Raw genomic sequence first — 24,859 nt, forward strand, 5'->3', positions numbered from 1 at the left:
TAAAACAACATCATGGCAATTCTGCTGAAAACAGCATCAGTCCGGGTTATTTCCATTCAAATCATACAAGTTAGAGTCCAAAACAAGGGCAAAAGTGTTTGGAAAAGTAGATATGACGGAGACGTATCAGGAGCTCCTTTCCCGTTTTGCTTCTGCAACATGCACCATGCCTCGTGGAGGCATTTAAACTTGTGTTTGGTACTGGGAGAACAATATGTCTTGTAATATTTGTTTGAGATTCTGCGATTTCCTTCCCATTTGCTTGGTGTTCTGCGTCGAAAGGGCCCGACCCCGCGCGTGCCTCAGCCGTTGTTGGGTCGTCCGGATCGCCAGGACGAGACCAAGGGGTGAGGGGCTACGTGGCCAGTTAGGCTCCTGAGTCCCCCTTGACGCGCAAACAGCTTACAGAAAGGAGATGCGGAAGTAGGCCTAGTGTTCTACGTCGGCAGGGCCCGACCCCGCGCATACCTCAGCCGCCGTTGAATCGTCCGGATCACCCAGACGAGACCAAGAGGTGAGGGGCTACGTGGCCAGTTAGGCTCCTGAGTCGCGATGCCCAGGAGTCCCCCTTGACGCCCAAACGACATTCATACCTTGGCTTCGCTCGGGAGGGCGCGTGACGACCAGGTCCGAGGGACCTGGCAGGGCGGCTATGCTTGGGCGTGACCCGAGCGTAGCCCCTGTGCCCAGCCCCCTCGCGCGACTCTCCCGAGGGAAAGCGTTGAGGTGAGGCTGGACACTGAGCCGGGTGGCTCCCTGAGGTTGGTACGACCATGGGGCCGCCCTCAGTTGTTTATCTCCTGCGCGGAGCATAGCGCTTCCGCACTTGCACGGGCATAGCCGCTCCTCGACCGTGTCGACTACCAGCACAGAGCATGGTGCGTCCACTGGTGCGTGGGTGAGGGCTCCCTCTGAGTGGAGCCCCCGGGGCGTGTACAGCCCCGCCCTGACACGTGGCTTGCATGACAGGGCTAGACGAGGTGTGTCTGGGCACTCGTGAGCCAGCGCGGGACTCACAAGGCCCTACCTCAAGGTGGGTTGCGCCTAGTCTTGGTTCTTGATAGATTCAGTGATCCTGCGAGATGGTTAGGTAACCTGCGCCGGACGAATTTCCTGAGGCGATCCCATGAGAAGGCCAGGCACCAATGACCCCAGGAGGTGACGTGAACGGGGCCGGCCCGCCAGACAGAGCTCAGTCGTTGGGTTTATCGACACACCCGGGACGGACCCGAGCACAGACATCATGCTGAGCCTACTCATGCGAGGTGCCCTAAGGAAAAACGACCGGCGCGTGGCTCCCGTTGCAATGAGGACGGTCACAGGTGGGGCATCGATGTACCAAATAAGAAGGTGATAGCCATAGACAACTTATATAAGGGGACAAACTAGCTCGGGATAAATGTAAGAATGACACATGCCACTGGGACGGACCCGAGTGGCCTGGGGATGATGCAGCCCGAGGGGCGCCCCCAACAAAGTAAGATAAAAGATGCAAAAAGATACGTGTCGTAGGGACAAGCCCGTGCGACCTGGGAATCGTGCAGCCCGAGGGGTGCTCCCAGCTGAGTAAACTTGGAAAATGTCACCTGGTACCGTTGTCGAAGGAGGGTTGAGGTAGCTGAAAGCGCATGATGAAGGGGTCGCTCCTCATGAGCCGCCAGGACCCTGAGCCTCGGGAGGCTCTGGGGGCCCGGGCGGGTCTTCGAGGACCGTCGCCATCTCCGCCAGGACTGCATGATGCCTGGCCTCCTGAGCAGACATGACACTCCACAGGTGGTGCTGGAAGGCGTCCGCCACGTTCGGCAAGCCAAACGACATGCGGACGTAGCTGTGAGGTGGACCCTCGCAACGCCCAACGAAGGCCAGAAACGCTCCTGAGACGTGACCCTGTTGAGCCCTGGTATGTTGATGCAGACGCGCAGCCCGCCATCCTCGCCACGATGGGGAGCTGCGCCAGGTGGGCAGCAGTCGCCGTGCATGGTCCTTGTTTCTTGAAGCTCGTGGGTGGCCTTGACGATGAACTCCTGAGCTCCAGGCGCTCCTCGCCCAGTGCCCTCTTGAGGGCAACATGCAGCGAAGCACGCCTCCACGTGGTGCCCGAGCACCTCACTCATGATGTTGGCTAGGTCTGAGTCCCTCTAGAAGAGAGCCCCCGAGCCCTGCCTAGGGAGGGCACCGGGCACGCCTTCCTATGCGAGAGAGGGAGGCGCCCCAGCTGCGGGTGCTGATCCTGAGGTGGTGCCGTTGGAGACGCTGCTGTCCTGAGGCCCTGTGTGGAGTATCTGCTTCTTCTTCTTGGGGATGGCCTCAGGAGGGTACAATGTGCCTTTGTTGTCGGGGTCTTCGATTGCCGCGGCTTGGAAGGCGCGCTTGAGGGAGCACACCGCGTATCTTTCTTCACACGGGACCGTGATGACGCCGCTGCTCCCCGGCATCTTGAGGACGTTGTAGCCGTGGTGGGTCACTGCCATGAACTTGGCTAATGCTGGATACCCAAGGATGGCGTTGTACGGCAGACGGATGTGGGCGACGTCGAAGTCGATGAGCTCGGTGCACTAGTTGTCGCGCTGGCCGAAGGTGACAGGGAGGCGGACCTGCCCTATCGGGGTGGTGGAGCCGTCAGTCACTCCGGAGAAAGGCTTGGTGGGCTGCAGGTGATTGTATGGCACTTGGAGGCTGTCGAATGTCTTAACGGACAAGACATTGAGCCCTGCGCCGCCGTCGATGAGGGTCTTGGTGACTTGGACGTTGCTGATGACAGGCGAGCAAAGCATCGGGAGGGCGCCGACAGTTGCCGCGCACTTGGCCTGATCCGACAAGCTGAAGGTGATGGCGCACTTGGACCACCTGAGCGGGTGCGTGGCCTCGAGCCTGTGAAGGGTCACGTTCACCTCGCGAGCAAACTGCTTGAAGACGCGCTGGGAAGCTGGGGCCTGAGAACCGCCCAAGATGCAAGTGATAGTGCGCGGCTCCTGGAAGCCCACAGCCCCTTCGTCCTGATGGTGGTCGTCGTTTCTTCTTGGTGGTGGCGGCAGTGGAGGGAGACCAGCATTGCCCTGAGGACGGTTCTCACGAGGCTGGTCCCTCCAGGCGCCCTCACGAGGCTGGTCCTGCCAGTGGTCCTCGCGGGGCCGGTCGTGCCACTCCTGACGGGAGCCGCGGTCGTCCCAATGTCCTCCACTTCGTCCTCCTCCTCGGCCATAGCCCCGGTCGTTGCGTTCGGGGCGTCGACCGAAGTGTCCATCTCGAATGGCCCTGAGCTCTTGGCAGTCATTGGTGTTGTGGTACTGATATGTCTCCAACGCATCTACAATTTTTGATTGTTCCATGCTATTATATTATCTGTTTTGTATGTTTAATGGGCTTTAATATACCTTTTATATTATTTTTGGGACTAACCTATTAACCAGCCCAGTGCAAATTGCTGTTTTTTTGCCTATTTCAGTGTTTCGCAGAAAAGGAATATCAAACGGAGTCCAAACGGAATGAAACCTTCGTGAGGATCGTTTTTGGAACAAACGCAATCCAGGAGACTTGGAGTGGACGTCAAGGAACCCACGAGATAGGAGGGCACGCCTAGGGGGTAGGCACGCCCCCACCCTCGTGGCCCCCTCGCAGCTCCACCAACCTACTTCTTTCGCCTATATATACTCTTATACCCTGAAAACATCGGGGGGAGCCACAAAACACTTTTTCCACCGCCGCAACCTTCTGTACCGTGAGATCCCATCTTGGGGCCTTTTACGGCGCTCCACCGGAGGGGGAATTGATCACGGAGGGCTTCTACATCAACACCATGGCCTCTCCGATGATGTGTGAGTAGTTTACCACAGACCTTCGGGTCCATAGTTATTAGCTAGATGGCTTCTTCTCTCTCTTTGTATCTCAATACAAAGTTCTCCTTGATCTTCTTGCAGATCTATTCGATGTAATACTTTTTGCGGTGTGTTTGTGGAGATCCGATGAATTGTGGGTTTATGATCAAGATTATCTATGAACAATATTTGATTCTTCTCTGAATTCTTATATGCATGATTTGATATCTTTGCAAGTCTCTTCGAATTATTAGTTTGGTTTGGCCTACTAGATTGATCTTTCTTGCAATGGAAGAAGTGCTTAGCTTTGGGTGCAATCTTGCGGTGTCCTTTCCCGGTGACAGCAGGGGCAGCAAGGCACATATAGGATTGTTGCCATCGAGGATAAAAGATGGGGTTTATATCATATTGCATGAGTTTATCCCTCTACATCATGTCATCTTGCCTAATGCGTTACTATGTTCTTATGAACTTAATACTCTAGGTGCATGCTGGATAGCGGTCGATGTGTGGAGTAATAGTAGTAGATGCAGAATTGTTTCGGTCTACTTGTCACGGACGTGATGCCTATATACATGATCATGCCTAGATATTCTCATAACTATGCGCTTTTCTATAAATTGCTCGACAGTAATACCCGCCATAAAATATGCTATCTTGAGAGAAGCCACTAGTGAAACCTATGGCCCCTGGGTCTATTTTCCAACATATTAATCTCCCGCCAACGTGCTATTTCTGTCGCTGTTTATTTTGCAATCTTTACTTTTCAATCTATACAACAAAAATACCAAAAATATTTATCTTATTATCTTTATCAGATCTCAGTTTTGCAAGTGGCCGTGAAGGGATTGACAACCCCTTTATCACGTTGGTTTGCAAGGTTCTTGATTGTTTGTGGAGGTACTAGGGATTTGCGTGTAGTCTCCTACTGGATTGATACCTTGGTTCTCAAAAACTGAGGGAAATACTTATGCTACTTTGCTGCATCACCCTTTCCTCTTCAAGGGAAAACCAACGCATGCTCAAGATGTAGCAAGAAGGATTTCTGGCGCCATTTCCAGGGAGATCTACCACAAGTCAAGACATACCAAGTACCCATCACAAACTCTTATCCCTTGCATTACATTATTTGCCATTTGCCTCTTGTTTTCCTCTCCCCGACTTCACCCTTGCCGTTTTAATCGCCCTTTTTCGTTCGCCTCTTTTCTCTTGCTTCTTGTGTCTCCGTGTGTTAGATCGTTTGTTTCGCCGTCATGGCCTGTCCTTCTATCATTGTTAGTACTCCCGAGAACGAAGTTCTTAATTTCAGACAAAGGGAGGGAGAAAATTTAAAAGATGCTTGGTATAGAATTTGCAATGCGCAAAATAGATCCACTAGGAAGCAATCTACTTCCATTCTTCTTCGCAATTTTTATGTAGGCATCACTCCTTGGAATAGATATATTCTTGATACAATTACCGGAGGGAATTTCTTGGGTAACCATACTTTTGATTCTTATAATGCGATGATAGATTTGTTTGGCCCACCACCTCTTTTGGTTAATGGAACTATTTTAACTTTGGAACACGTGATGCAAAGGATTGAAATTATTGAAAATAAAGTTGCCACTGTGGAGTTGATTGAAAATTTGGATAAAAAGATCCACAACCAAATTAATCAATATGGATATAAGGTAGGAGTTACTCTTAATTTTTTTAAGGAAAAAGAACCCATAGTTAATGAAAGAATAGATCAAGATTCCACTAGAATTGCTAAACTTGAGGATATCATTACCAACTTAGGGTCTGATTTTTCTGCCGTGAGAAATACTTCAAATCCTCCTACTACCAAAGTTGCCAAGTTTATGTATGTTCCTAAAAATAAGGGTGAATCTTCTAGTAAGGAAACTATGGATCTCAAATCAATAAGTGTTCACCCCAACTTCTTTGCTATTATTAAGGAACCTTTTGCTACAAATGAATTTCTTGATTTCTTGCCTAGGAGTTTCATCATTAGTAAAAAGAAGGAAACTCCTAAGGGTTATAAGTGTTCAATTGAAGAATTGCCAACCAAAGATGATAATACCTAGATCTATTCTAGTTTTTATGCCTAGCTAGGGGCGTTAAACGATAGCGCTTGTTGGGAGGCAACCCAATTTTATTTTTGTTCCTTGCTTTTTGTTCCTGTTTAGCAATAAATATTTCATCTAGCCTCTAGTTAGATTTGGTTTTATGGTTTAATTAGTGTTTGTGCCAAGTAATACCTATAGGATCTTCTTGGATGCTAATTATTTGATGTCGCTGAAAAAGTCACAAACTTTCTGCTCACGAAAACAATGTTACAAATCACCAGAGAATGATAAAATACTTATTACAATTGCAGTAGATCAATAAACAAATTATCTAGGTCTTCCTATTTTGGAAGAATTTTTGAGTTACATAAGTTTGTGTTTGATACAGATTACTACAGATTGTTCTGTTTTTGACAGGTTCTGTTTTTCGTGTGTTGTTTGCTTATTTTGATGAATCTATGGCTAGTATCGGGGGGTATGAACCATAGAGAAGTTGTAATACAGTAGGTTTAACACCAATATAAATAAATCATGAGTTCATTACAGTACCTTAAAGTGGTGGTTTCTTTTATTTCGCTAACGGAGCTCATGAGATTTTCTGTTGAGTTTTGTGTTGTGAAGTTTTCAAGTTTTTGGGTAAAGATTTGATGGATTTTGGAACAAGGAGTGGAAGAGCCTAAGCTTGGGGATGCCCAAGGCACCCCATGGTAAAATTCAAGGACAACCAAAATCCTAAGCTTGGGGATGCCCCGGAAGGCATCCCCTCTTTCTTCTTCGTCTATCGGTAACTTTACTCGATGCTATATTTTTATTCACCACATGATATGTGTTTTGCTTGGAGCGTCTTGTATGATTTGAGTATTTGCTTTTTAGTTTACCACAATCATCCTTGCTGTACAGACCTTTTGGAGATACACACATGAATCGGAATTTATTAGAATACCCTATGTGCTTCACTTATATATTTTAAGCTAGATAATTTTGCTCTAGTACTTCACTTATACCTTTTTAGAGCACGGTGGTGGTTTTATTTTATAGAAATTATTAATCTCTCATGCTTCACTTATATTATTTTGAGAGTCTTTTAGAACAGCATGATAATTTGCTTTGGCTATAAAATTAGTCCTAATATGATAGGCATCCAAGATGGGTATAATAAAAACCTTCATATAGAGTGCATTAAATACTATGATAAATTTGATACTTGATAATTGTTTTGAGATATAAAGGAGGTAATGTTAGAGTCATGCTAGTTGGGTAATTATGAACTTGAGAAATACTTGTGTTAAGGTTGGCAAGTCCCGTAGCATGCACGTATGGTGAACGTTGTGTGACAAATTTGAAGCATGGGGTGTTCTTTGATTGCTTTCCTTATGAGTGGCGGTCGGGACGAGCGATGGTCTTTTCCTACCACCCCTAGGGGCATGCGTAGTAGTACTTTGCTTCGAGGGCTAATAAACTTTTGCAATAAGTATATGAGTTCTTTATGACTAATGTGAGTCCATGGATTATACGCACTCTTACCTTTCCGCAATTTGCTACCCTCTACGGTACCGTGCATTGCCCTTTCTCACCTTGAGAGTTGGTGCAAACTTCGCAGGTGCATCCAAACCCCGTGATATGATACGCTCTACCTATTATGGCATTTCCATAGCCATTCCGAGATATATTGCCATGCAACTTTCCACCGTTCCGTTTATTATGACACGCTCCATCATTGTCATATTGCTTTGCATGATCATGTAGTTGACATCGTATTTGTGGCAAATCCACCTTTATAATTCTTTCATACATGTCACTCTTGATTCATTGCATATCCCGGTACACCCCCGGAGGCATTCACATAGAGTCAAATTTTGTTCTAAGTATTGAGTTGTAATTCTTGAGTTGTAAGTAAATAAAAGTGTGATGATTTTCATTATTAGAGCATTGTCCCATGTGAGGAAAGGATGATGGAGACTATGATTCCCCCACAAGTCAGGATGAGACTACGGACAAAAGAAAAACAAGAGGCCAAAGATGCCCAAATAAAAAATAAAAAAAAGAGGCCAAAGAAGCCCAAACAAAAAAAATGAGAGAAAAAGAGAGAAGGGTCAATGTCACTATCCTTTTTCCACACTTGTGCTTCAAAATAGCACCATGATCTTCATGATAGAGAGTTTCTTATTTTTTCACTTTCATATACTAGTGGGAATTTTTCATTATAAGAACTTGGCTTGTATATTCCAATGATGGGCTTCCTCAAAATGCCCTAGGTCTTCGTGAGCAAGCATGTTGGATGCACACCCACTTAGTTTCTTTTTGACGAGCTTTCTTACACTTATAGCTCTAGTGCATCCGTTGCATGGCAATCCCTACTCCTCGCATTGACATCAATTGATGGGCATCTCCATAGCCCGTTGATTAGCCGCGTCAATGTGAGACTTTCTCCTTTTTGCCTTCTCACATAACCCCTATCATCATACTCTACTCCACCCATAGTGTTATATCCATTGCTTGCGCTCATGTATTGCGTGAGGGTTGAAAAAGCTGAAGCGCGTTAAAAAGTATGAACCAATTGCTCGGCTTGTCATCGGGGTTGTGCATGATGGAGCATTTTATGTGATGAAAATGAAGCATGGACAAACTGTATGATTTTGTAGGGATAAGGTTTCCTTGGCTATGTTATTTTGATAAGACATAATTGCTTAGTTAGTATGCTTGAAGTATTAATATTTTTATGTCAATATTAAACTTTTGTCTTGAATCTTTTGGATCTAAACATTCATGCCACAATAAAGGGAATTACATTGAAAATTACGTTGGGTAGCAATTCACATCAAAAATTCTGTTTTTATCATTTACCTACTCGAGGACGAGCAAGAATTAAGCTTGGGGATGCTTGATACGTCTCCAACGTATTGCTACCTCTTGAGCACTGCGTTGGTTTTCCCTTGAAGAGGAAAGGGTGATGTAGTAAAGTAGCGTAAGTATTTCCCTCAGTTTTTGAGTACCAAGGTATCAATCCAGTAGGAGACCACGGTCGAGTCCCACGCACCTACACAAACAAATAAGAACCTCGCAACCAACGCGATAAAGGGGTTGTCAATCCCTTCACGGTCACTTACGAGAGTGAGATCTGATAGATATGATAAGATAATATTTTTGGTATTTTTATAATAAAGAGTAAAAGTAAATAGTGCAAAAGTAAACGGCGCCAGAAATGACCCGGGGGCCATAGGTTTCACTAGTGGCTTCTCTCAAGATAGCATAAGTATTACGGTGGGTAAACGAATTACTGTCGAGCAATTGATAGAATTGAGCATAGTTATGAGAATATCTAGGTATGATCATGTATATAGGCATCACGTCCGTGACAAGTAGACCGAAACGATTATGCATCTACTACTATTACTCCACACATCGACCGCTATCCAGCATGCATCTAGACTATTAAGTTCATAAGAACAGAGTAATACTTTAAGCAAGATGACATGATGTAGAGGGATAAAGTCATGCAATATGATATAAACCCCATCTTTTTATCCTATATGGTAACAATACAATACATGTCGTTTCCCCTACTGTCACTAGGATCAAGCACCACAAGATTGAACCGAAAGCTAAGCACTTCTCCCATTGCAAGAAAGATCAATCTAGTAGGCCAAACCAAACTGATAATTTGAAGAGACTTGCAAAGATAACCAATCATACATAAAAGAATTCAGAGGAGATTCAGATATTGTTCATAGATAAACTTGATCATAAACCCACAATTCATCGGATCTCGACAAACACACCGCAAAAGAAGATTACATCGAATAGATCTCCAAGAAGATTGAGAAGAACATGGTATTGAGATCCAAAGAGAGAAGAAGCCATCTAGGTAATAACTATGGACCCGAAGAGGTCTGAGGTAAACTACTCACACCTCATCGGAGAGGTTATGGTGTTGATGTAGAAGCCCTCCGTGATCAATGCCCCCTCCGGCGGAGCGCCGGAGACGGCCCCAAGATGGGATCTCACGGGTATAGAAGGTTGCGGCGGTGGAAATAGGGTTTTTGCTCCATATATGATGTTTCCAGGGTACATGGGTATATGTAGGAGGAAGAAGTACCTCGGTGGAGCAACAAGGGGCCCACGAGGGTGGAGGGCGCGCCCAGGGGGTTAGGCGCGCCCCCTACCTCGTGCCTACCTCGTTGATTGCTTTACGTAGACTCCAAGTCCTTTGGATCACGTTTGTTCCGTAAATCACGTTCCCGAAGGTTTCATTCCGTTTGGACTCCGTTTGATATCCTTTTCCTTCGAAACACTGAAATAGGCAAAAAAACAGCAATTTGGGCTGGGCCTCCGATTAATATGTTAGTCCCAAAAATAATATAAAAGTGTATAATAAAGCCCAATAAACATCCAAAATAGAATATAATATAGCATGGAACAATCAAAAATTATAAATATGTTGGAGATTGTCGGCGTTCTGGGAACGGGGGTCCCCAGACTTGCCTGCCTGCGGCCTGCGGCGTGGCTCAAGTGGGGGCCCAGCGCGGCCCATCTTCATCAGCTCAAGCTCAAGACCCTCACGAGGGGCCAAGCCTCGCGGGGCGGACGACAGGAAGCTTCCTGGAGAGCAGCCTCATTGGGCAGGCTCGCGAGGAGGCGGAGAGATCAATGCAAGGGTACCTCACGAGGACCCCGTGACGCATGCCATGACGATCAAGGCCAGGCGGGCGCCAGGTGGGCGCCGGCCTGTGCAGAGTCCTTGTTTCCCCTTTGGTGCAAAGGGGGCAAGCACAGACCAAGGTATCAGGCAAAGGTTACCATTCCGGTGCAACGAGACCAAGACCAGCCGGACAGCCGGACGGAGGTCACCGTGGAGCCCAAGACGGCGTCATCACCAGTGCTTTTGGCAGCCGAAGACCACCTTTGGTCAGGATAACTTGTACTATATGTTCCCCTTCAAAATGGACAATTGTTGGCGCCCTTCCCACTCATTATTTGGGGTAGAGGCCCAGGGCCTCTATAAATAGACCCAACCACCACAGAGTAGAGAGGGGAGGGAAGAGAGCACAGTGAGAAACCCAGTAGAGACTAAGTAGAACACACTGCACCAGCTCAAGAACACCCCTCGCGAGGCTGTTCTTCCCTTGTATTGTTCATCATCAGCCCCAGAGGCAATCCACCACACCACACACTGGAGTAGGGTATTACACCACAACGGTGGCCCGAACCAGTATAAACCTCGTGTCTCTTGTGTTGTTCATCATTTTCATCTTAGTTCGCACGAGAGGATCGAACATAGATCGGTAGGGGAGAGATCTCCGCATGCACCCCAGTGTTCGAACCTCAAGGGTCTGCCGGAACCTGAAATCCAACATTTGGTGCGCCAGGTAGGGGTGCGCCAGAATCTTTCTTCCGCTGTTCGCGTGTGATCTTCCGTCGTGTCCATGGCTGACGCTCGTCGGGCTCGCGCTGAGCGCCGGGCTGCTCGCGCCACTCGCGTCGCCCAGACGGCGCCCGTCAGCGGCCCCCCTCGTCGTTCCCCGTCGCCCGCCGCCAACGCCGCCACCGGCCTGACGGGGAACGAGCAGCAGGCGTCATCCCAGCATCCTTCGGTGCGGCGGGACGGCTGCACCGCCACCCCGTCGCTGACTCTAGCTGGCTCGTCATCCCACGCCCGTCGCGCACCCATGGATGCGCACGCCTCACTGCTCTTGGCGCGGGAGCTCCTGCACTATCGCCCCGTCGACGACCTCTACGAGGACTGGCTCGCCCGCATCACCGAGCTCGTCAATGCCGCAGGGGGCTCCCCCTTTGCGGTCCCTCTCGCTGCCTCGCCCTCCGTCCCGCGTAGGGGGCGAGGATCAGGAGGCGCCTCCGCCACCTCCTCCCCGGGGCGAGACCCTCCACGTCAGGCGCCTGCGCAGCAAGAAGGGAGCTGCCAAGAGATCCCATGTCCCCGGGAAGGTGCTCGCGCGCTCCCAGCGCCGGCGCGCCAAGATCGCGCCCCAGCGCCTCCACGACAAGACCCCGCGCTGCTCCCAGTGGCGGCGCATGGTGACCCGCAAGAGCAAGTCCAGCACCAGCAAAGGGCGCCGGTGGCCACGGCGGGCTGCCTCGCCTTCATCCCTGAGCTGTGCGGCGTCACATGGCCAGGCAAGTTCAAGCCTGACCTCCCTCCCCACTACGATGGCACAACGGACCCCACGGAGTTCCTATAGCTCTATGAGCTGTGCATCGTAGCCGCCAACGGAGACGAAAAGGTCATGGCGAATTGGTTCCCCATGGCGCTCAAGGACGGCGCCCGCACCTGGCTCCTGAACCTGGCTCCCGACAGGATCTCCTCCTGGAGCAAGATGCGCACCCGCTTCATCGCCAACTTCCAGGGCACTCGCGACCAGCCCCCGACCATGAGCGACCTGCGCCGCATCAAGCAATAGCCAGGAGAAACCCTACAGAAGTACATCCAGTGCTTCAACTACGCTCGCCTCAAGATCCCCAAGGTGACCGAGGAAGCTATCATCTCAGCCTTCTCCGATGGCATGCGCGACGTCAAGATGAAGGAAGAGCTAGCAATCCATGAAGACCTGTGCACATCCCTGGAGCTGTTCAACTTGGCGACCAAGTGCGCCAGGGCTGAGGAAGGGCGTCTCTCCCTCCTCGAGCTCCCGGCAGCCGACCCGGAAGAAAAGAAGCTCAAGGCCAAAGATGTGAAGCGCAAGGGGGCTGCCATGCTAGCAGCGGAACCGGACACCAAGCGAGGCAGGGATCAGCCTGAGTCATCCAAGGGCGGACGGTACTGCGTGTACCACGGCCTCCACACCCACAACACCAACGAATGTCAAGAGCTTAGAGCCGTGTGAGATGGGCGAATCGGCCGATGCCCGGAGCGCAACGACAGGGGCTATGGCCGAGGAGGAGGAAGAGGTGGCAGACGATGGGAAGACCGTGGCCCTCGCCAGGGATGGCGTGACCGCCCTCGCGAGGACCGCTGGCAGGACCAGCCTCGCGAGGGAGGCTGGAGGGACCAGCCTCGTGAGGACCGCCCGCACGGCAACGCAGGCCTCCCTCCTCTGCCGCCTCCACCAAGGAGGAACGGAGACCAACACCAAGACGATGGGGCTGGGGGCTTCCAAGAGCCGCGTGCAATTGCTTGCATCTTGGGTGGCGCCCAGGCCCCAGCCTCACAACACATCTTCAAGCAGTTTGCTCGCGAGGTGAATGTGGTCCTTACCAAGCTTGAGGCCACGCGCCCTCTCAGGTGGTCTACGTGCGCAATCACGTTCACTTCCGCAGACCAGCTCAAGTGTGTGGCAACGGCCGGAATCCTCCCGATGCTTTGCTCCCCAGTCATCAGCAACGTGCAGGTCACCAGGACCCTCATCGATGGCGGGGCAGGACTCAACATCCTGTCCGTCGAGACATTCGACAATCTCCAAGTGCCGTACGACCAGCTTCAGCCGACCAAGCCTTTCTCAGGAGTCACCGATGGTTCCACCATTCCAATTGGGCAGGTTCGCCTTCCGGTCACCATCGGGCAACGCAACAACTACCGCACTAAGCTCATCGACTTCGACGCCGCTCACATCCGCCTGCCGTACAACACCATCCTCGGGTACCCAGCCCTAGCCAAGTTTATGGCAGTGACTCACCATGGTTACAATGTCCTCAAGATGCCAGGAAGCGGTGGGGTCATCACCGTACCCTGTGAAGAAAGGGACGCAGTGTGCTCGCTTGAGCATGTGTTCCAAGCCACAGCAATCGAAGACCCAGACCACAGGACCGAGAGGCCTCCCGAGGCGACCCTCAAGAAGAAGAAGACCTCGCCTAGCACAAGCCACAAGGAGGCAGGCACCTCCGGAGTTATTGTGTCAGGACTCGCGCCCGATCAGGGAGCGCCACCCTCTCACGCATAGGAAGGCGTGCCCGGCGCCCTCCTCAGGCAGGGCTCGGGGGCTCTCTCTTGGAGAGCCGCCGACCTTGCCAAGGTCGCGAGGGAGGCACTCGGGCACCACTTGGAGGGGTGCTTTCAAGCACGCTTCCCTCAGGAAGGTACAAGTCAAAGGAGACCAAACCCATAGGAGTTCATCGCAAGGAACACCCATGAGCTACAAGAGTCCAGAGTCATGCGTGGCAGCCGCCGCTTACCTGCTGTGGCCCCGCATCCAGGCGAGGATGGAGGACTGCGCGTCTGTGTCAATGTACCAGGGCTAAATCGAGCTGCATCTCAGGAGCGCCTATGGCCTTCGGCCGTAGGGCGCTGCGAGGGACCACCTCACAGCTACGTTCGCATGCCCTTCGGCCTGCCGAGCAAGGTCGCCGCACATCAGCGCCTGTTGAGGAGCATTCTGGAGGCTCAGGAGGACAGGCATCGCGCGGTCCTGGCGGAGGTGGCGATGGTCCCCGAAGACCTGCACGTGCCACCGGAGCCTCCCGAGGCCCCTGGGCCTGGGGGCTCATGAGGGCCGACGTCTTCACCGCACATCGCTCACTTCCTCAGCATCACTTCATCTTCAACAGCATCAGGTGACATCTTTCAGAGTTCTACCTTCAACTGGAAGCGCCCACAGGGCCGCACCATTCCCAGGTCGCGTGGGTCCGTCCCCGCGGCATGTATCCATTTTGTTTATGCTCTTTACTTACCTTGTTGGGGGCGCCCCTCGGGCTGCATCATCCCCACGCCACTCGGGCCCGACCCAGCGGCGGTTGCTTTTACCTGCGTTTGCTTGAAATTGGATTTCCTCCTATGTGCTTAACATACCTGACCTAATCACCTGCTCGATCGACGCCTATCTGAAGAGCCGCTCGCTCTGGCACGGCGTGTGCGCACGGGTCCGTCCCTGCAGCGTTGATAAACCTGAGTGGTCGAGCTTTGGCCACGGCAGCCCCGCACGGCGCCACCTCACCAGGCCCTCAGTGCCCTGACTGCTCCCTCGGAGTGACCATAGGTTGGCCGGTGACCGTAACGACAAGCCTTGTTTCTCCTCATGATTGGTGTGCAGGACCTACTCCAGGAGCAACGTTGGGGACATCGTGAGCTCTCTCTCCCCCTCTTCGGCACGGACCGCTTGCACGTTAAAAGGGGGGGGGGTACCTGAGCATCGCGACTCATGGGCTCCTACTGGCTCTGCAGCCATCACCCCCTGGCCTTGACCCACGGCATCGCGACCTGTCATACCAGCGGCGGCTGAGCTCGCTCGAGGGCCGGGACCTGAGGACGTAGAGCGTTAAGGGAAGTGCGGGGGAGTGGGAAGAAGCTTGCGAGGGCCTAACCCAGCAGTACATCGGCCACCACCTCTCGGGTCGGGCGCCTCTCTGAGGAACTACATCAGACGCACAAGATAAGTCGCGCCTTCGCAAGAGCTAGACCAACGCAGCGCTAAATCCCGACCTGTGCAACTCTGTCACGGCAACGCTACCTTCCTTTCTCGCCCAACAAGGATTGCTTGAGCGCTAGAGGGGACCTCCCGAGCATCGCGACTCAGGGGCTCTTACCGGACCTCGGGCCGCTCACCTCCTGGCCTTGACCACGGCATTGAGACCTGGCATACCAGCGACGGCTGAAGCTTGTTTGGGGACTGGGACCTGTCAGCGTAGAGCGCCAAGTCCTCATGAGGATAGATAGGGGGAGCTTAGCCGGAACAGAACGGACACCTCATGCCAATTCATATTAAGGATATAATATTTATAAAAGGCACGGCAGACGCCTTACATACCCCCGCGGGGTGTTGCTCTAGTTCCTCGCAGGGAACAAAAGGTGCTAACCCTAAGGAACGCTACTTGCTAGCACCTCCTCAAGCGACGCCATCATCAATAGTGGGCTGCCCAGTGCCGGCGCCAATCCCATCCAGATAAGTGGCGTCTGCGGCCCGATGCAGCTGCCCCACTCCGAGCACGGCGCGAGCTCGGAGGCTCGTAGCTGTCTTCGCTCGTCTCCAGGGTCGCCAGGAGTTCGGGGGAGCCGCTGAAGCCCTCAGTCCCTCCGCTGCTACCCGAGGGGCTGTAGGAGGACCAACGGGCGGAGCTGGTCCTCGCCAGTTCGTCACCCTACCGCTTCCCTTAGGGCAACATTCCAGCCGGCGTCCTTCCACATCAAAGACCTTGAAGAACATCAGGGAGGCGCCGTCGTATTCAAGATGGATCACCAGGGCGCCGTCCGCATGATAGACCCGGGCAATCTCACCCCAGCCCCGGGTCATGAAGACCTTGCTCGGAGCGATGACCGTGACCTCCGCTCCGGTTGCAGGGGTGCCACAGTCGGTGTGCTGCAACCAGAGCTCCAGGGCCCCGCTCGGCGGCATCTCGAAGGCGAAGGAGGGAGGAAGGCGGATCCACGAAATTGGAGGCATAGCGGCATGGAGCACGAGCTCGCGAGAGGAGCGCTCCGCGTCGACTCCAGGGAGGACGACGTGCACCACTATGACTCGCCGGCGTCGGTGGCGACACTGTCGGTGTTGCTCGGCGCCCCCCTGGGGCCGACGACGTGGGCGTACAAGGGCAGTGGAAACCCAGGCGGCGGCCGTTCGTACCACGGCCTCGACACCTCCTGCTAGGTGCCTTTGTCCCGGTGACAGAGGATTGGCCGCCTCTTTGGCGGGAGGGGGTCAGGACCCTCTCTGGGGGCCTTTCCCTTCTCCTCAGCCGAAAACCAGCGGATCGGTGCCATTGGCGCAAGAGGAGGCAAGGATGAGGAAGAAGAAGAAGGGAGTAGTAGAATGGGGTGAACTGGCGGAGCTCACACGGCCCCGTTCTTATAGCCGGAGAAGGCCAACCGCCGAGCACCACGATCGCAGGTAATCATGACCCATATCTCTACATGTACGGACTTGTCAAGTCGTGCAGTTGCTAAGGTGTCGTGGGAAGTGCACACGCCCATGTCCAATCAACCGCCACGCGACGCCCAAGGCCGCAGGCTATTAGGGCCCGTGGCACTTCGCGCTTGCCCCTTCGCTTCTCTGCTAAGCCAAGCCCGTGCACGCCTTGGGCCCGGGGGCTACTGTCGGTGTTCTGGGAACGGGGGTCCCCAGACTTGCCTGCCTGCGGCCTGCGGCGTGGCTCAAGTGGGGGCCCAGCGCGGCCCATCTTCATCAGCTCAAGCTCAAGACCCTCGCGAGGGGCCAAGCCTCGCGGGGCGGACGATAGGAAGCTTCCTCAAGAGCGGCCTCATCAGGCAGGCTCGCGAGGAGGCGGAGAGATCAATGCAAGGGTACCTCGCGAGGACCCCGTGATGCAAGCCATGACGATCAAGGCCAGGCTGGCGCTAGGTGGGCGCCGGCCTGCGCGGAGTCCTTGTTTCCCCTTTGGTGCAAAGGGGGCAAGCACAGACCAAGGTATCAGGCAAAGGTTACCATTCTAGTGCAACGAGACCAAGACCAGCCGGACGGCCGGACGGAGGTCACCGTGGAGCCCAAGACGGCATCATCACCAGTGCTTTTGGCAGCCGAAGACCACCTTTGGTCAGGATAACTTGTACTAGATGTTCCCCTTCAAAATGGCCAATTGTTGGCGCCCTTCCCGCTCATTATTTTGGGGAGAGGCCTAGGGCCTCTATAAATAGAGCCAGCCACCACAGAGTAGAGAGGGGAGGGAAGAGAGCATAGTGAGAAACCCAGTAGAGACTAAGTAGAACACACCGCACCATCTCAAGAACACCCCTCGCGAGGCTGTTCTTCCCTTGTACTGTTCATCATCAGCCCCAGAGGCAATCCACCACACCACACACTGGAGTAGGGTATTACACCACAACGGTGGCCCGAACCAGTATAAACCTCGTGTCTCTTGTGTTGTTCATCATTTTCATCTTAGTTCGCACGAGAGGATCGGACATAGATTGGTAGGGGAGAGATCTCCACGTGCACCCTAGTGTTCGAACCTCAAGGGTCTGCCAGAACCCGAAATCCGACAGAGACGTATCACGTATCTATAATTTTTGATTGTTCCATGCTATTATATTATATGTTTTGGATGTTTAATGGCTTTAATATACCTTTTTATATTATTTTTGGGACTAACCTATTAACCGAAGGCCTAGTGCAAATTGCTGTTTTTTTTTGCCTATTTCAGTGTTTCACAGAAAAGGAATATCAAACAGAGTCCAAATGGAATGAAACCTTCGTAAGGATCGTTTTTGGAACAAATGCAATCCGGGAGACTTGGAGTGGACGTCAAGGAAGCCATGAGGTGGCCACGAGGTAGGAGGGCGCGCCCAGGGGGGACAGGCGTGCCCCCACCCTCGTGGACCCCTCGCAGCTCCACCGACCTACTTCTTTCGCCTATATATACTCTTATACCCTGAAAACATCGGGGGGAGCCACAAAACACTTTTTCCACCGCCGCAACCTTCTGTACCCGTGAGATCCCATCTTGGGGCCTTTTCTAGCGCTCCTCCGGAGGGGGAATCGATCATGGAGGGCTTCTACATCAACACCATGGCCTCTCCGATGATGTGTGAGTAGTTTACCACAGACCTTCGGGTCCATAGTTATTAGCTAGATGGCTTCTTCTCTCTCTTTGGATCTCAATACAAAGTTCTCCTCGATCTTCTTGGAGATCTATTCGATGTAATACTTTTTGCGGTGTGTTTGTTGAGATCTGATGAATTGTGGGTTTATGATCAAGATTATCTATGAACAATATTTGAATCTCCTCTGAATTCTTTTATGTTTGATTGGTTATCTTTGCAAGTCTCTTCAAATTATCAATTTGGTTTGGCCTACTAGATTGATCTTTCTTGCAATGGGAGAAGTGCTTAGCTTTGGGTTCAATCTTGCGGTGTCCTTTCCTAGTGATAGCAGCGGCATCAAGGCACATATAGTATTGTTGCCATCAAGGATAAAAAGATGGGTTTTATATCATATTGCTTGAGTTTATCCCTCTACATCATGTCATCTTGCCTAATGCGTTACTCTGTTCTTATGAACTTAATACTCTAGATGCATGCTGGATAGCGGTCGATGTGTGGAGTAATAGTAGTAGATGCAGAATCGTTTCGGTCTACTTGTCACAGGCGTGATGCCTATATACATGATCATGCCTAGATATTCTCATAAATATGCGCTTTTCTATCAATTGCTCGACAGTAATTTGTTCACCCACCGTAAAATATGCTATCTTGAGAGAAGCCACTAGTGAAACCTATGGCCCCCGGGTCTATTTTCCATCATATTAATCTCCCGCCAACGTGCTATTTCTGTCGCCGTTTATTTTGCAATCTTTACTTTTCAACCTATACAACAAAAATACCAAAAATATTTATTTTATTATCTTTATCAGATCTCACTTTTGCAAGTGGCCGTGAAGGGATTGACAACCCCTTTATCGCATTGGTTGCAAGGTTCTTGATTGTTTGTGCAGGTACTAGGGATTTGCGTGTAGTCTCCTACTGGATTAATACCTTGGTTCTCAAAAACTGAGGGAAATACTTACGCTACTTAGCTGCATCACCCTTTCCTCTTCAAGGGAAAACCATCGCATGCTCAAGAGGTAGCTTGTACGTTGTGGAAGGCGCAGAACGGATGGCTGCTCTTGGACAACTCGGGGTGGTCTCGTCCGCGCTTGGTGTCTGGCTCCGTCGCGAGCATGGCTACCCCCTTGCGCTTCACGTCCTTGGCCTTTGCTTTCTTCTCCTCTGGGTCGACATCAGGGAGCTCGAGGAGGGAAAGGCGCCCCTCCTCAGCTCTTGCACACTTGGTTGCCATGTTGAACATCTCCAGAGCTGTGCACAACTCCTCGTGGATGGCGAGCTCCTCCTTCATCTTGACATCGTGGACACCATCAGAGAACGCCGAAATGATGGCCTCGTCTGTCACCTTGGGGATCTTGAGGCGAACGTTGTTGAAGCGCTGGATATACTTTTGCAGGGTCTCCCTCACTCCTGCTTGATGCGGCGTAGGTCACCCGCGGCCGGTGGGCGGTCGCGAGTCCCTAGAAGTTGGCGACGAAGCGGTCGCACATCTCGCCCCAGGAGGAGATCGAACCTGGGGGCAGGTTCAGGAACCGAGAGCGAGCACCATCTTTGAGAGCCATGGGAAACCAGTTCGCCATGACTTTCTCGTCGTCGTTGGCCGCCTCGATGCTCAGCTCGTAGAGCTACAGGAACTCCGCAGGGTCGGGGGTGTGGTCGTAGCAGGAGGCAGGTCCGGCTTGAACTTGCCTGACCAAACGACGCTACGAAGTTCCGGGGTGAAGGCACGACAGCCCGCCGTGGCCACCGGGGCCCGCCGCAGAGGGGGAGCTTGGTCTTAGTGCCCGCGTACCACAGCTGCAGGCGGCACGCGGTCTTGACACGGTGGCGCTGGGAGCGCGGGAGCGTTTTCTCTTGGTCGGGGAACCTCATGACAGCTTCCTTCCTCATGCGCGGACGCCCGACGCGGTGGGTCGTGCCGTGGGGCCGCGCGTCTTGGTGCCAAGGTGTCGTCTTGGTGCAGAGGTGGCGAGGCGCTCCATGAGATACATCACCTGCAGCTGGCGGAGGGCGAGGCAGCGAGAGAGGCGGTGCGGGAGAGCCCCAAGCGGCGCTGGCGAGCTCGGCGATGTGGTCCAACCAGTCCTCGTAGAGGTCGTTGACCAGGCGGTAGCATAGGAGCCCGCGTGCCATGAGCAGCGCGGCCTGCGCATCCGCGGGCGCGCGACAAGTGTGGGATGATGAGCCGGCCGGAGTCAGCGATAGTGTGGCGATGTGGCCGTCCCGCCGCACAGAGGGTGCAACGAGGACGCTTGCTGCTCATTTCCCGCCGGGCCAGTGGTGTCCTTGGCGGCGGGTGACGGAGAACGACGGGGAGGCCCGCCGACTGGGGCTGTCTAAGCGACACGGGCGGCGAGGGCGGCCCGACGCTCGGCGCGGGCTCGGCGCGCGTCTGCCATGGACGCGGCGGAGCTTGGATCGATGGGAGGAAAGCTTCAGCGCACCCCTACCTGGCGTGCCAAATGTTGGATCACGGGTTCCGGCAAAACCCTTGAGGTTCAAACTCTAGGGTGCACACGAAGATCTCTCCCCCTAGCTCATGCTCTCACCACAATCTCAAAGCTCAGCTCGTCGAACCCGAAGAACAAGGGACACAAGAGGTCATACTGGTTCGGGCCACCGATGTGGTGTAATACCCTAGTCCAGTGTGGTGTGGTGGATTGCCTTGTAGGCTGAGGATGAACAAGTACAAGGGAAGAACAGCCTCCCGAGGAGAGGTGTTCTTGAGCTCGGTGAGCTTGAGTGGTCAAGGGTGATCTGAATCATCCCTCTCCTTCTAAGGTGGTGGCTAGTCCTATTTATAGAGGCCCTGGTCCTCTTACCAAATATTAGGCGGGAAGGGATCCAACAACGGCCAATTTGAAGGGGGACAACTAGTACAAGGTATCCTGACAAAAGGTGGTCTTCGACTGCCAAAGGCTCTAGTGGTGACTCCGTCGTGGGCTCCACGATGACCTCCGTCCTGCTGGTCTTGGTCTCATTGCACCGAAATGGAAACCTTTGCCTGATGCCTCGAGACTCCTTGCCTGCGCTTGCCCCTTTAGCACCAAGGAGGCAACGGGTACTCTGCGCCCGCTGGCGGCCGCCTGGCCTTGGTCATCACGACTCATGTCATGGGAACCTCATGAGGTGCCCCCGCCTTAATCTCTCCGCTCCTCACGAGACGGCCTAGTGAGGCCGCCCCTGAGGAGGTCTTGTGTCGTCCGCCTCATGAGGCTCAGCCCCTTGTGAGGGTCTTGAGTGTTTGCTGGTGAAGATGGGCCGTACCAGGCCACTAGAGGAGACACGCCATGGGCTGCAGGCAGGCAAGTCTGGGGACCCCCGTTCCTAGAACGCCAACAGAGACTTGATCTTCAAGGGGTTCGCGGCCCCAATCGCCGCTCTGGCCTTAGATCCAGAATGGGCTGTCAGGTCCAAAGAAGGGAGTTTAGAGCCCATCGCACTCTCTGCAATTATGGAATTTGCTACCGGAGATCTGGAGGGGACGGCGTCATCGGCAAACCCAAAGACGAACCAAACACCCCTTGGTGCCCAAGCACCGGACACTCCGCCGGACTCCACGTCCGAACTCTAGGGGTCCGTGTTAGGTGGGCACGACTAGGAGGCTCCGACCCCGGACATCCCCGCGAACTCTCGTTTCTCTGCCGAAGCCTCGCTTCTGAATGAGGCTCTGGACTTGATGCGATCACTCGCCATTACGAAAGGATCGCTTCCGAATCATACCCAGCCCGGACTAGGAGCTGAGAGCGGGGAATTTTACGCCCCACCCACCACCCACTTCATAGCCACTGTCGAAGACTTAACTGACATGCTGGAGTACGCCTCCGAAGACATCGACTGTATGGATGATGATGCCGGAGACGAACAAGGCCAAGACCCTTCGTTTACTGGACGATGGACGGTCACTTCCACATACGATGTGTACATGGTGGACACACCCAAGGAGGACAACGACGACAAGAAGGATCCGGATGAGGACAAGCCTGCCGAAGCCCCTCCAAAGCGTCGACGTCAGCAGCGCCGCTCAAAATCGCGCCGCGACAAAGACAACAATAATGGCACCGGTGACGATAACACTCCAGAGAATGCCGAAGACCCCGAAGCCCCTGTAGAGCCAACATCCGAACAAGATGATCGGGAGGATGGGCAGGTACAACCCGAGGACCCTGTCGAGAATGAGGGCTCGGAGGACAGCAATTACCTGCCGATATCAAAAGAGGATGTGAGCCTCGGTGACGAAGATTTTATTGTGCCGGAGGAACCCCTTAAACAAGAGCGCTTTAAATTCCAGCTAATCGCCACTGCAAGAATCCTGAAAAAGATACAACAACAACTTTGAGCTCATCAGGATCTACTTAATGACAGATGGACCAATGTCCTGGCTGCCGAGGAATACCATCTCGAGCGCCCAACTAAGAGTTACCCAAAACGCAGACTACTACCCCAATTCGATGACGAGGCCCTTGAGCCCATACCACCAAAGCATAAAACTGCTGACAAGCCCGACCGACCACTGCATGGACGGGACAGACCGGCTACTCACGTTGAACACTAGCCCGCGCCACCCCGCTGTAGAGGCAGGGAGGTAACGGCCCCAGGCTATACCTACGACTTACGCAAGGACCTGGACAATAGAGTCGGTTTGACAAGATCAATCCATGGACCGAGGGGGCATGCCCCAACGTAGGGGACGACCATCAGACCTGGCGGGACAGGCACAACCTTGCACGAGCCGAAAACTGTATACAACCTTCATCCGAACTACTCATGATGTCGCCCGATACAGAGGCGCCGCGCACCCCCTATGCTTCACCGATGAGCTAATGGAACACCAGTTCCCAAAAGGGTTTAAACCTGTGAACATCAAATCATACGATGGCACAACAGATCCTATAGTATGGATCAAGGATTTTCTTCTCCACATTCACATGGCCCGCGGTGATGATCTACACACCATCAAATACCTCCCCCTAAAACTTAAGGGACCAGCTCGGCACTGGCTAAATAGCCTCCCAGAAAACTCTATTGGAAGCTGGGAAGACTTGGAAAACGCCTTTAGAGACAACTTCCAAGGCACGTTATAGTCCAGCAGTCCGGAGAGTCGGCCAGGAAATTCTGGACCAGGTTCCTAATTAAAAAGAACCAGATTGTCGACTGTCCGGACTCCGAAGCCCTAGTGTCCTTTAAACACAGCATCCGCGATGAATGGCTTGCCCGACACCTCGGCCAAGAAAAGCCAAAGTCCATGTCAGCCCTTACAACACTAATGACCCGCTTTTGCACGGGCAAAGATAGCTGGCTAGCCCGTAGCAACAATAGTACCAGCGACCCCGGCACTTTTGAAGCCAGAAACGGCAACAGTAGGCCCCGACGCAACAAACATAAGCGTCGAAGCAACAATGATAATACAGAGGATTCGGCGGTTAACGCCGTATTCAGTGGCTCCAAATCCGGTCAACGGAAGAAGCCATTCAAAAGAAACAAAGACGGTTCATCAAGCCTGGACCGAATACTTGATCGACCTTGCCAGATCCACGACACTCCTGACAAGCCTGCCAACCATACCAACAGAAGTTGATGGGTCTTCAAACAGGCCGGCAAGTTAAATGCCGAACACAAGGAGAAAGGGTCACCTAGCAAGGATGGCGATGAGGAGCCTCGCCCACCGAACACAAGGGGACAGAAGAAATCCCCCCCCCCCCAAGGTCAAAACGGTGAATATGATATACGTTACTCACATCCCCAAGCGGGAGCGCAAGCGCGCGTTAAGGGACGTCTACACGATCGAGCCAGTCGCCCAAAAATTCAACCCATGGTCATCCTGTCCGATCACTTTCGGACGCAGAGACCATCCGACCAGTATCTGTCATGGCGGCTCGGCCGCGCTAGTCCTCGACCCAATTATTGATGGATTCCACCTCACTCGAGTCCTCATGGACGGCGATAGTAGCTTTAACCTGCTCTATCAGGACACAATCCGCAAAATGGGTATTGATCCTTCAAGAATCAAGCCCACAAAAACCACCTTTAAGGGAGTAATACCTGGTGTAGAGGCCCGCTGCACGGGCTCAATCACACTAGAAGTTGTCTTCGGTTCGCCGGACAACTTCCAAAGGGAAGACTTGATCTTCGACATTGTCCCTTTCCGTAGTGGCTACCATGCGCTGCTCGGACGAACTGCGTTCGCTCGCTTTAGCGCGGTCCCATATTATGCCTATCTTAAACTCAAGATGCCCGGGCCCCGCGGTGTTATAATAGTCAATGGAAACACGGAACGCTCCCTCCGCACTAAGGAGCACACCGCGACCCTGGCAGCAGAAGCACAGAGCGGCGTTATCATGCCAAAAAACGCATCGGCAGTCAAGCCCCCGGACACTATCAAACGAGTCCGGACTACCCCGCAGCACGACAATCCAGCTCGTGAGAAGCTCGACTAGCAACTCGGCCTCCGTCTCAGCTCCAACCAAATTGCGGCACATGTACCACGCGTACATCACTACGCGCTAACGATACCATGGGCAAAGATGGAGGCATAGTAAAGATAAAGTCCAGAA

The sequence above is a fragment of the Triticum urartu genome, chromosome 6A (genome assembly GCF_056163025.1).
Source record: "Triticum urartu cultivar PI428250 chromosome 6A, HENAU_Tu73, whole genome shotgun sequence".
In the NCBI taxonomy this organism is placed as follows: Eukaryota; Viridiplantae; Streptophyta; class Magnoliopsida; order Poales; family Poaceae; genus Triticum; species Triticum urartu.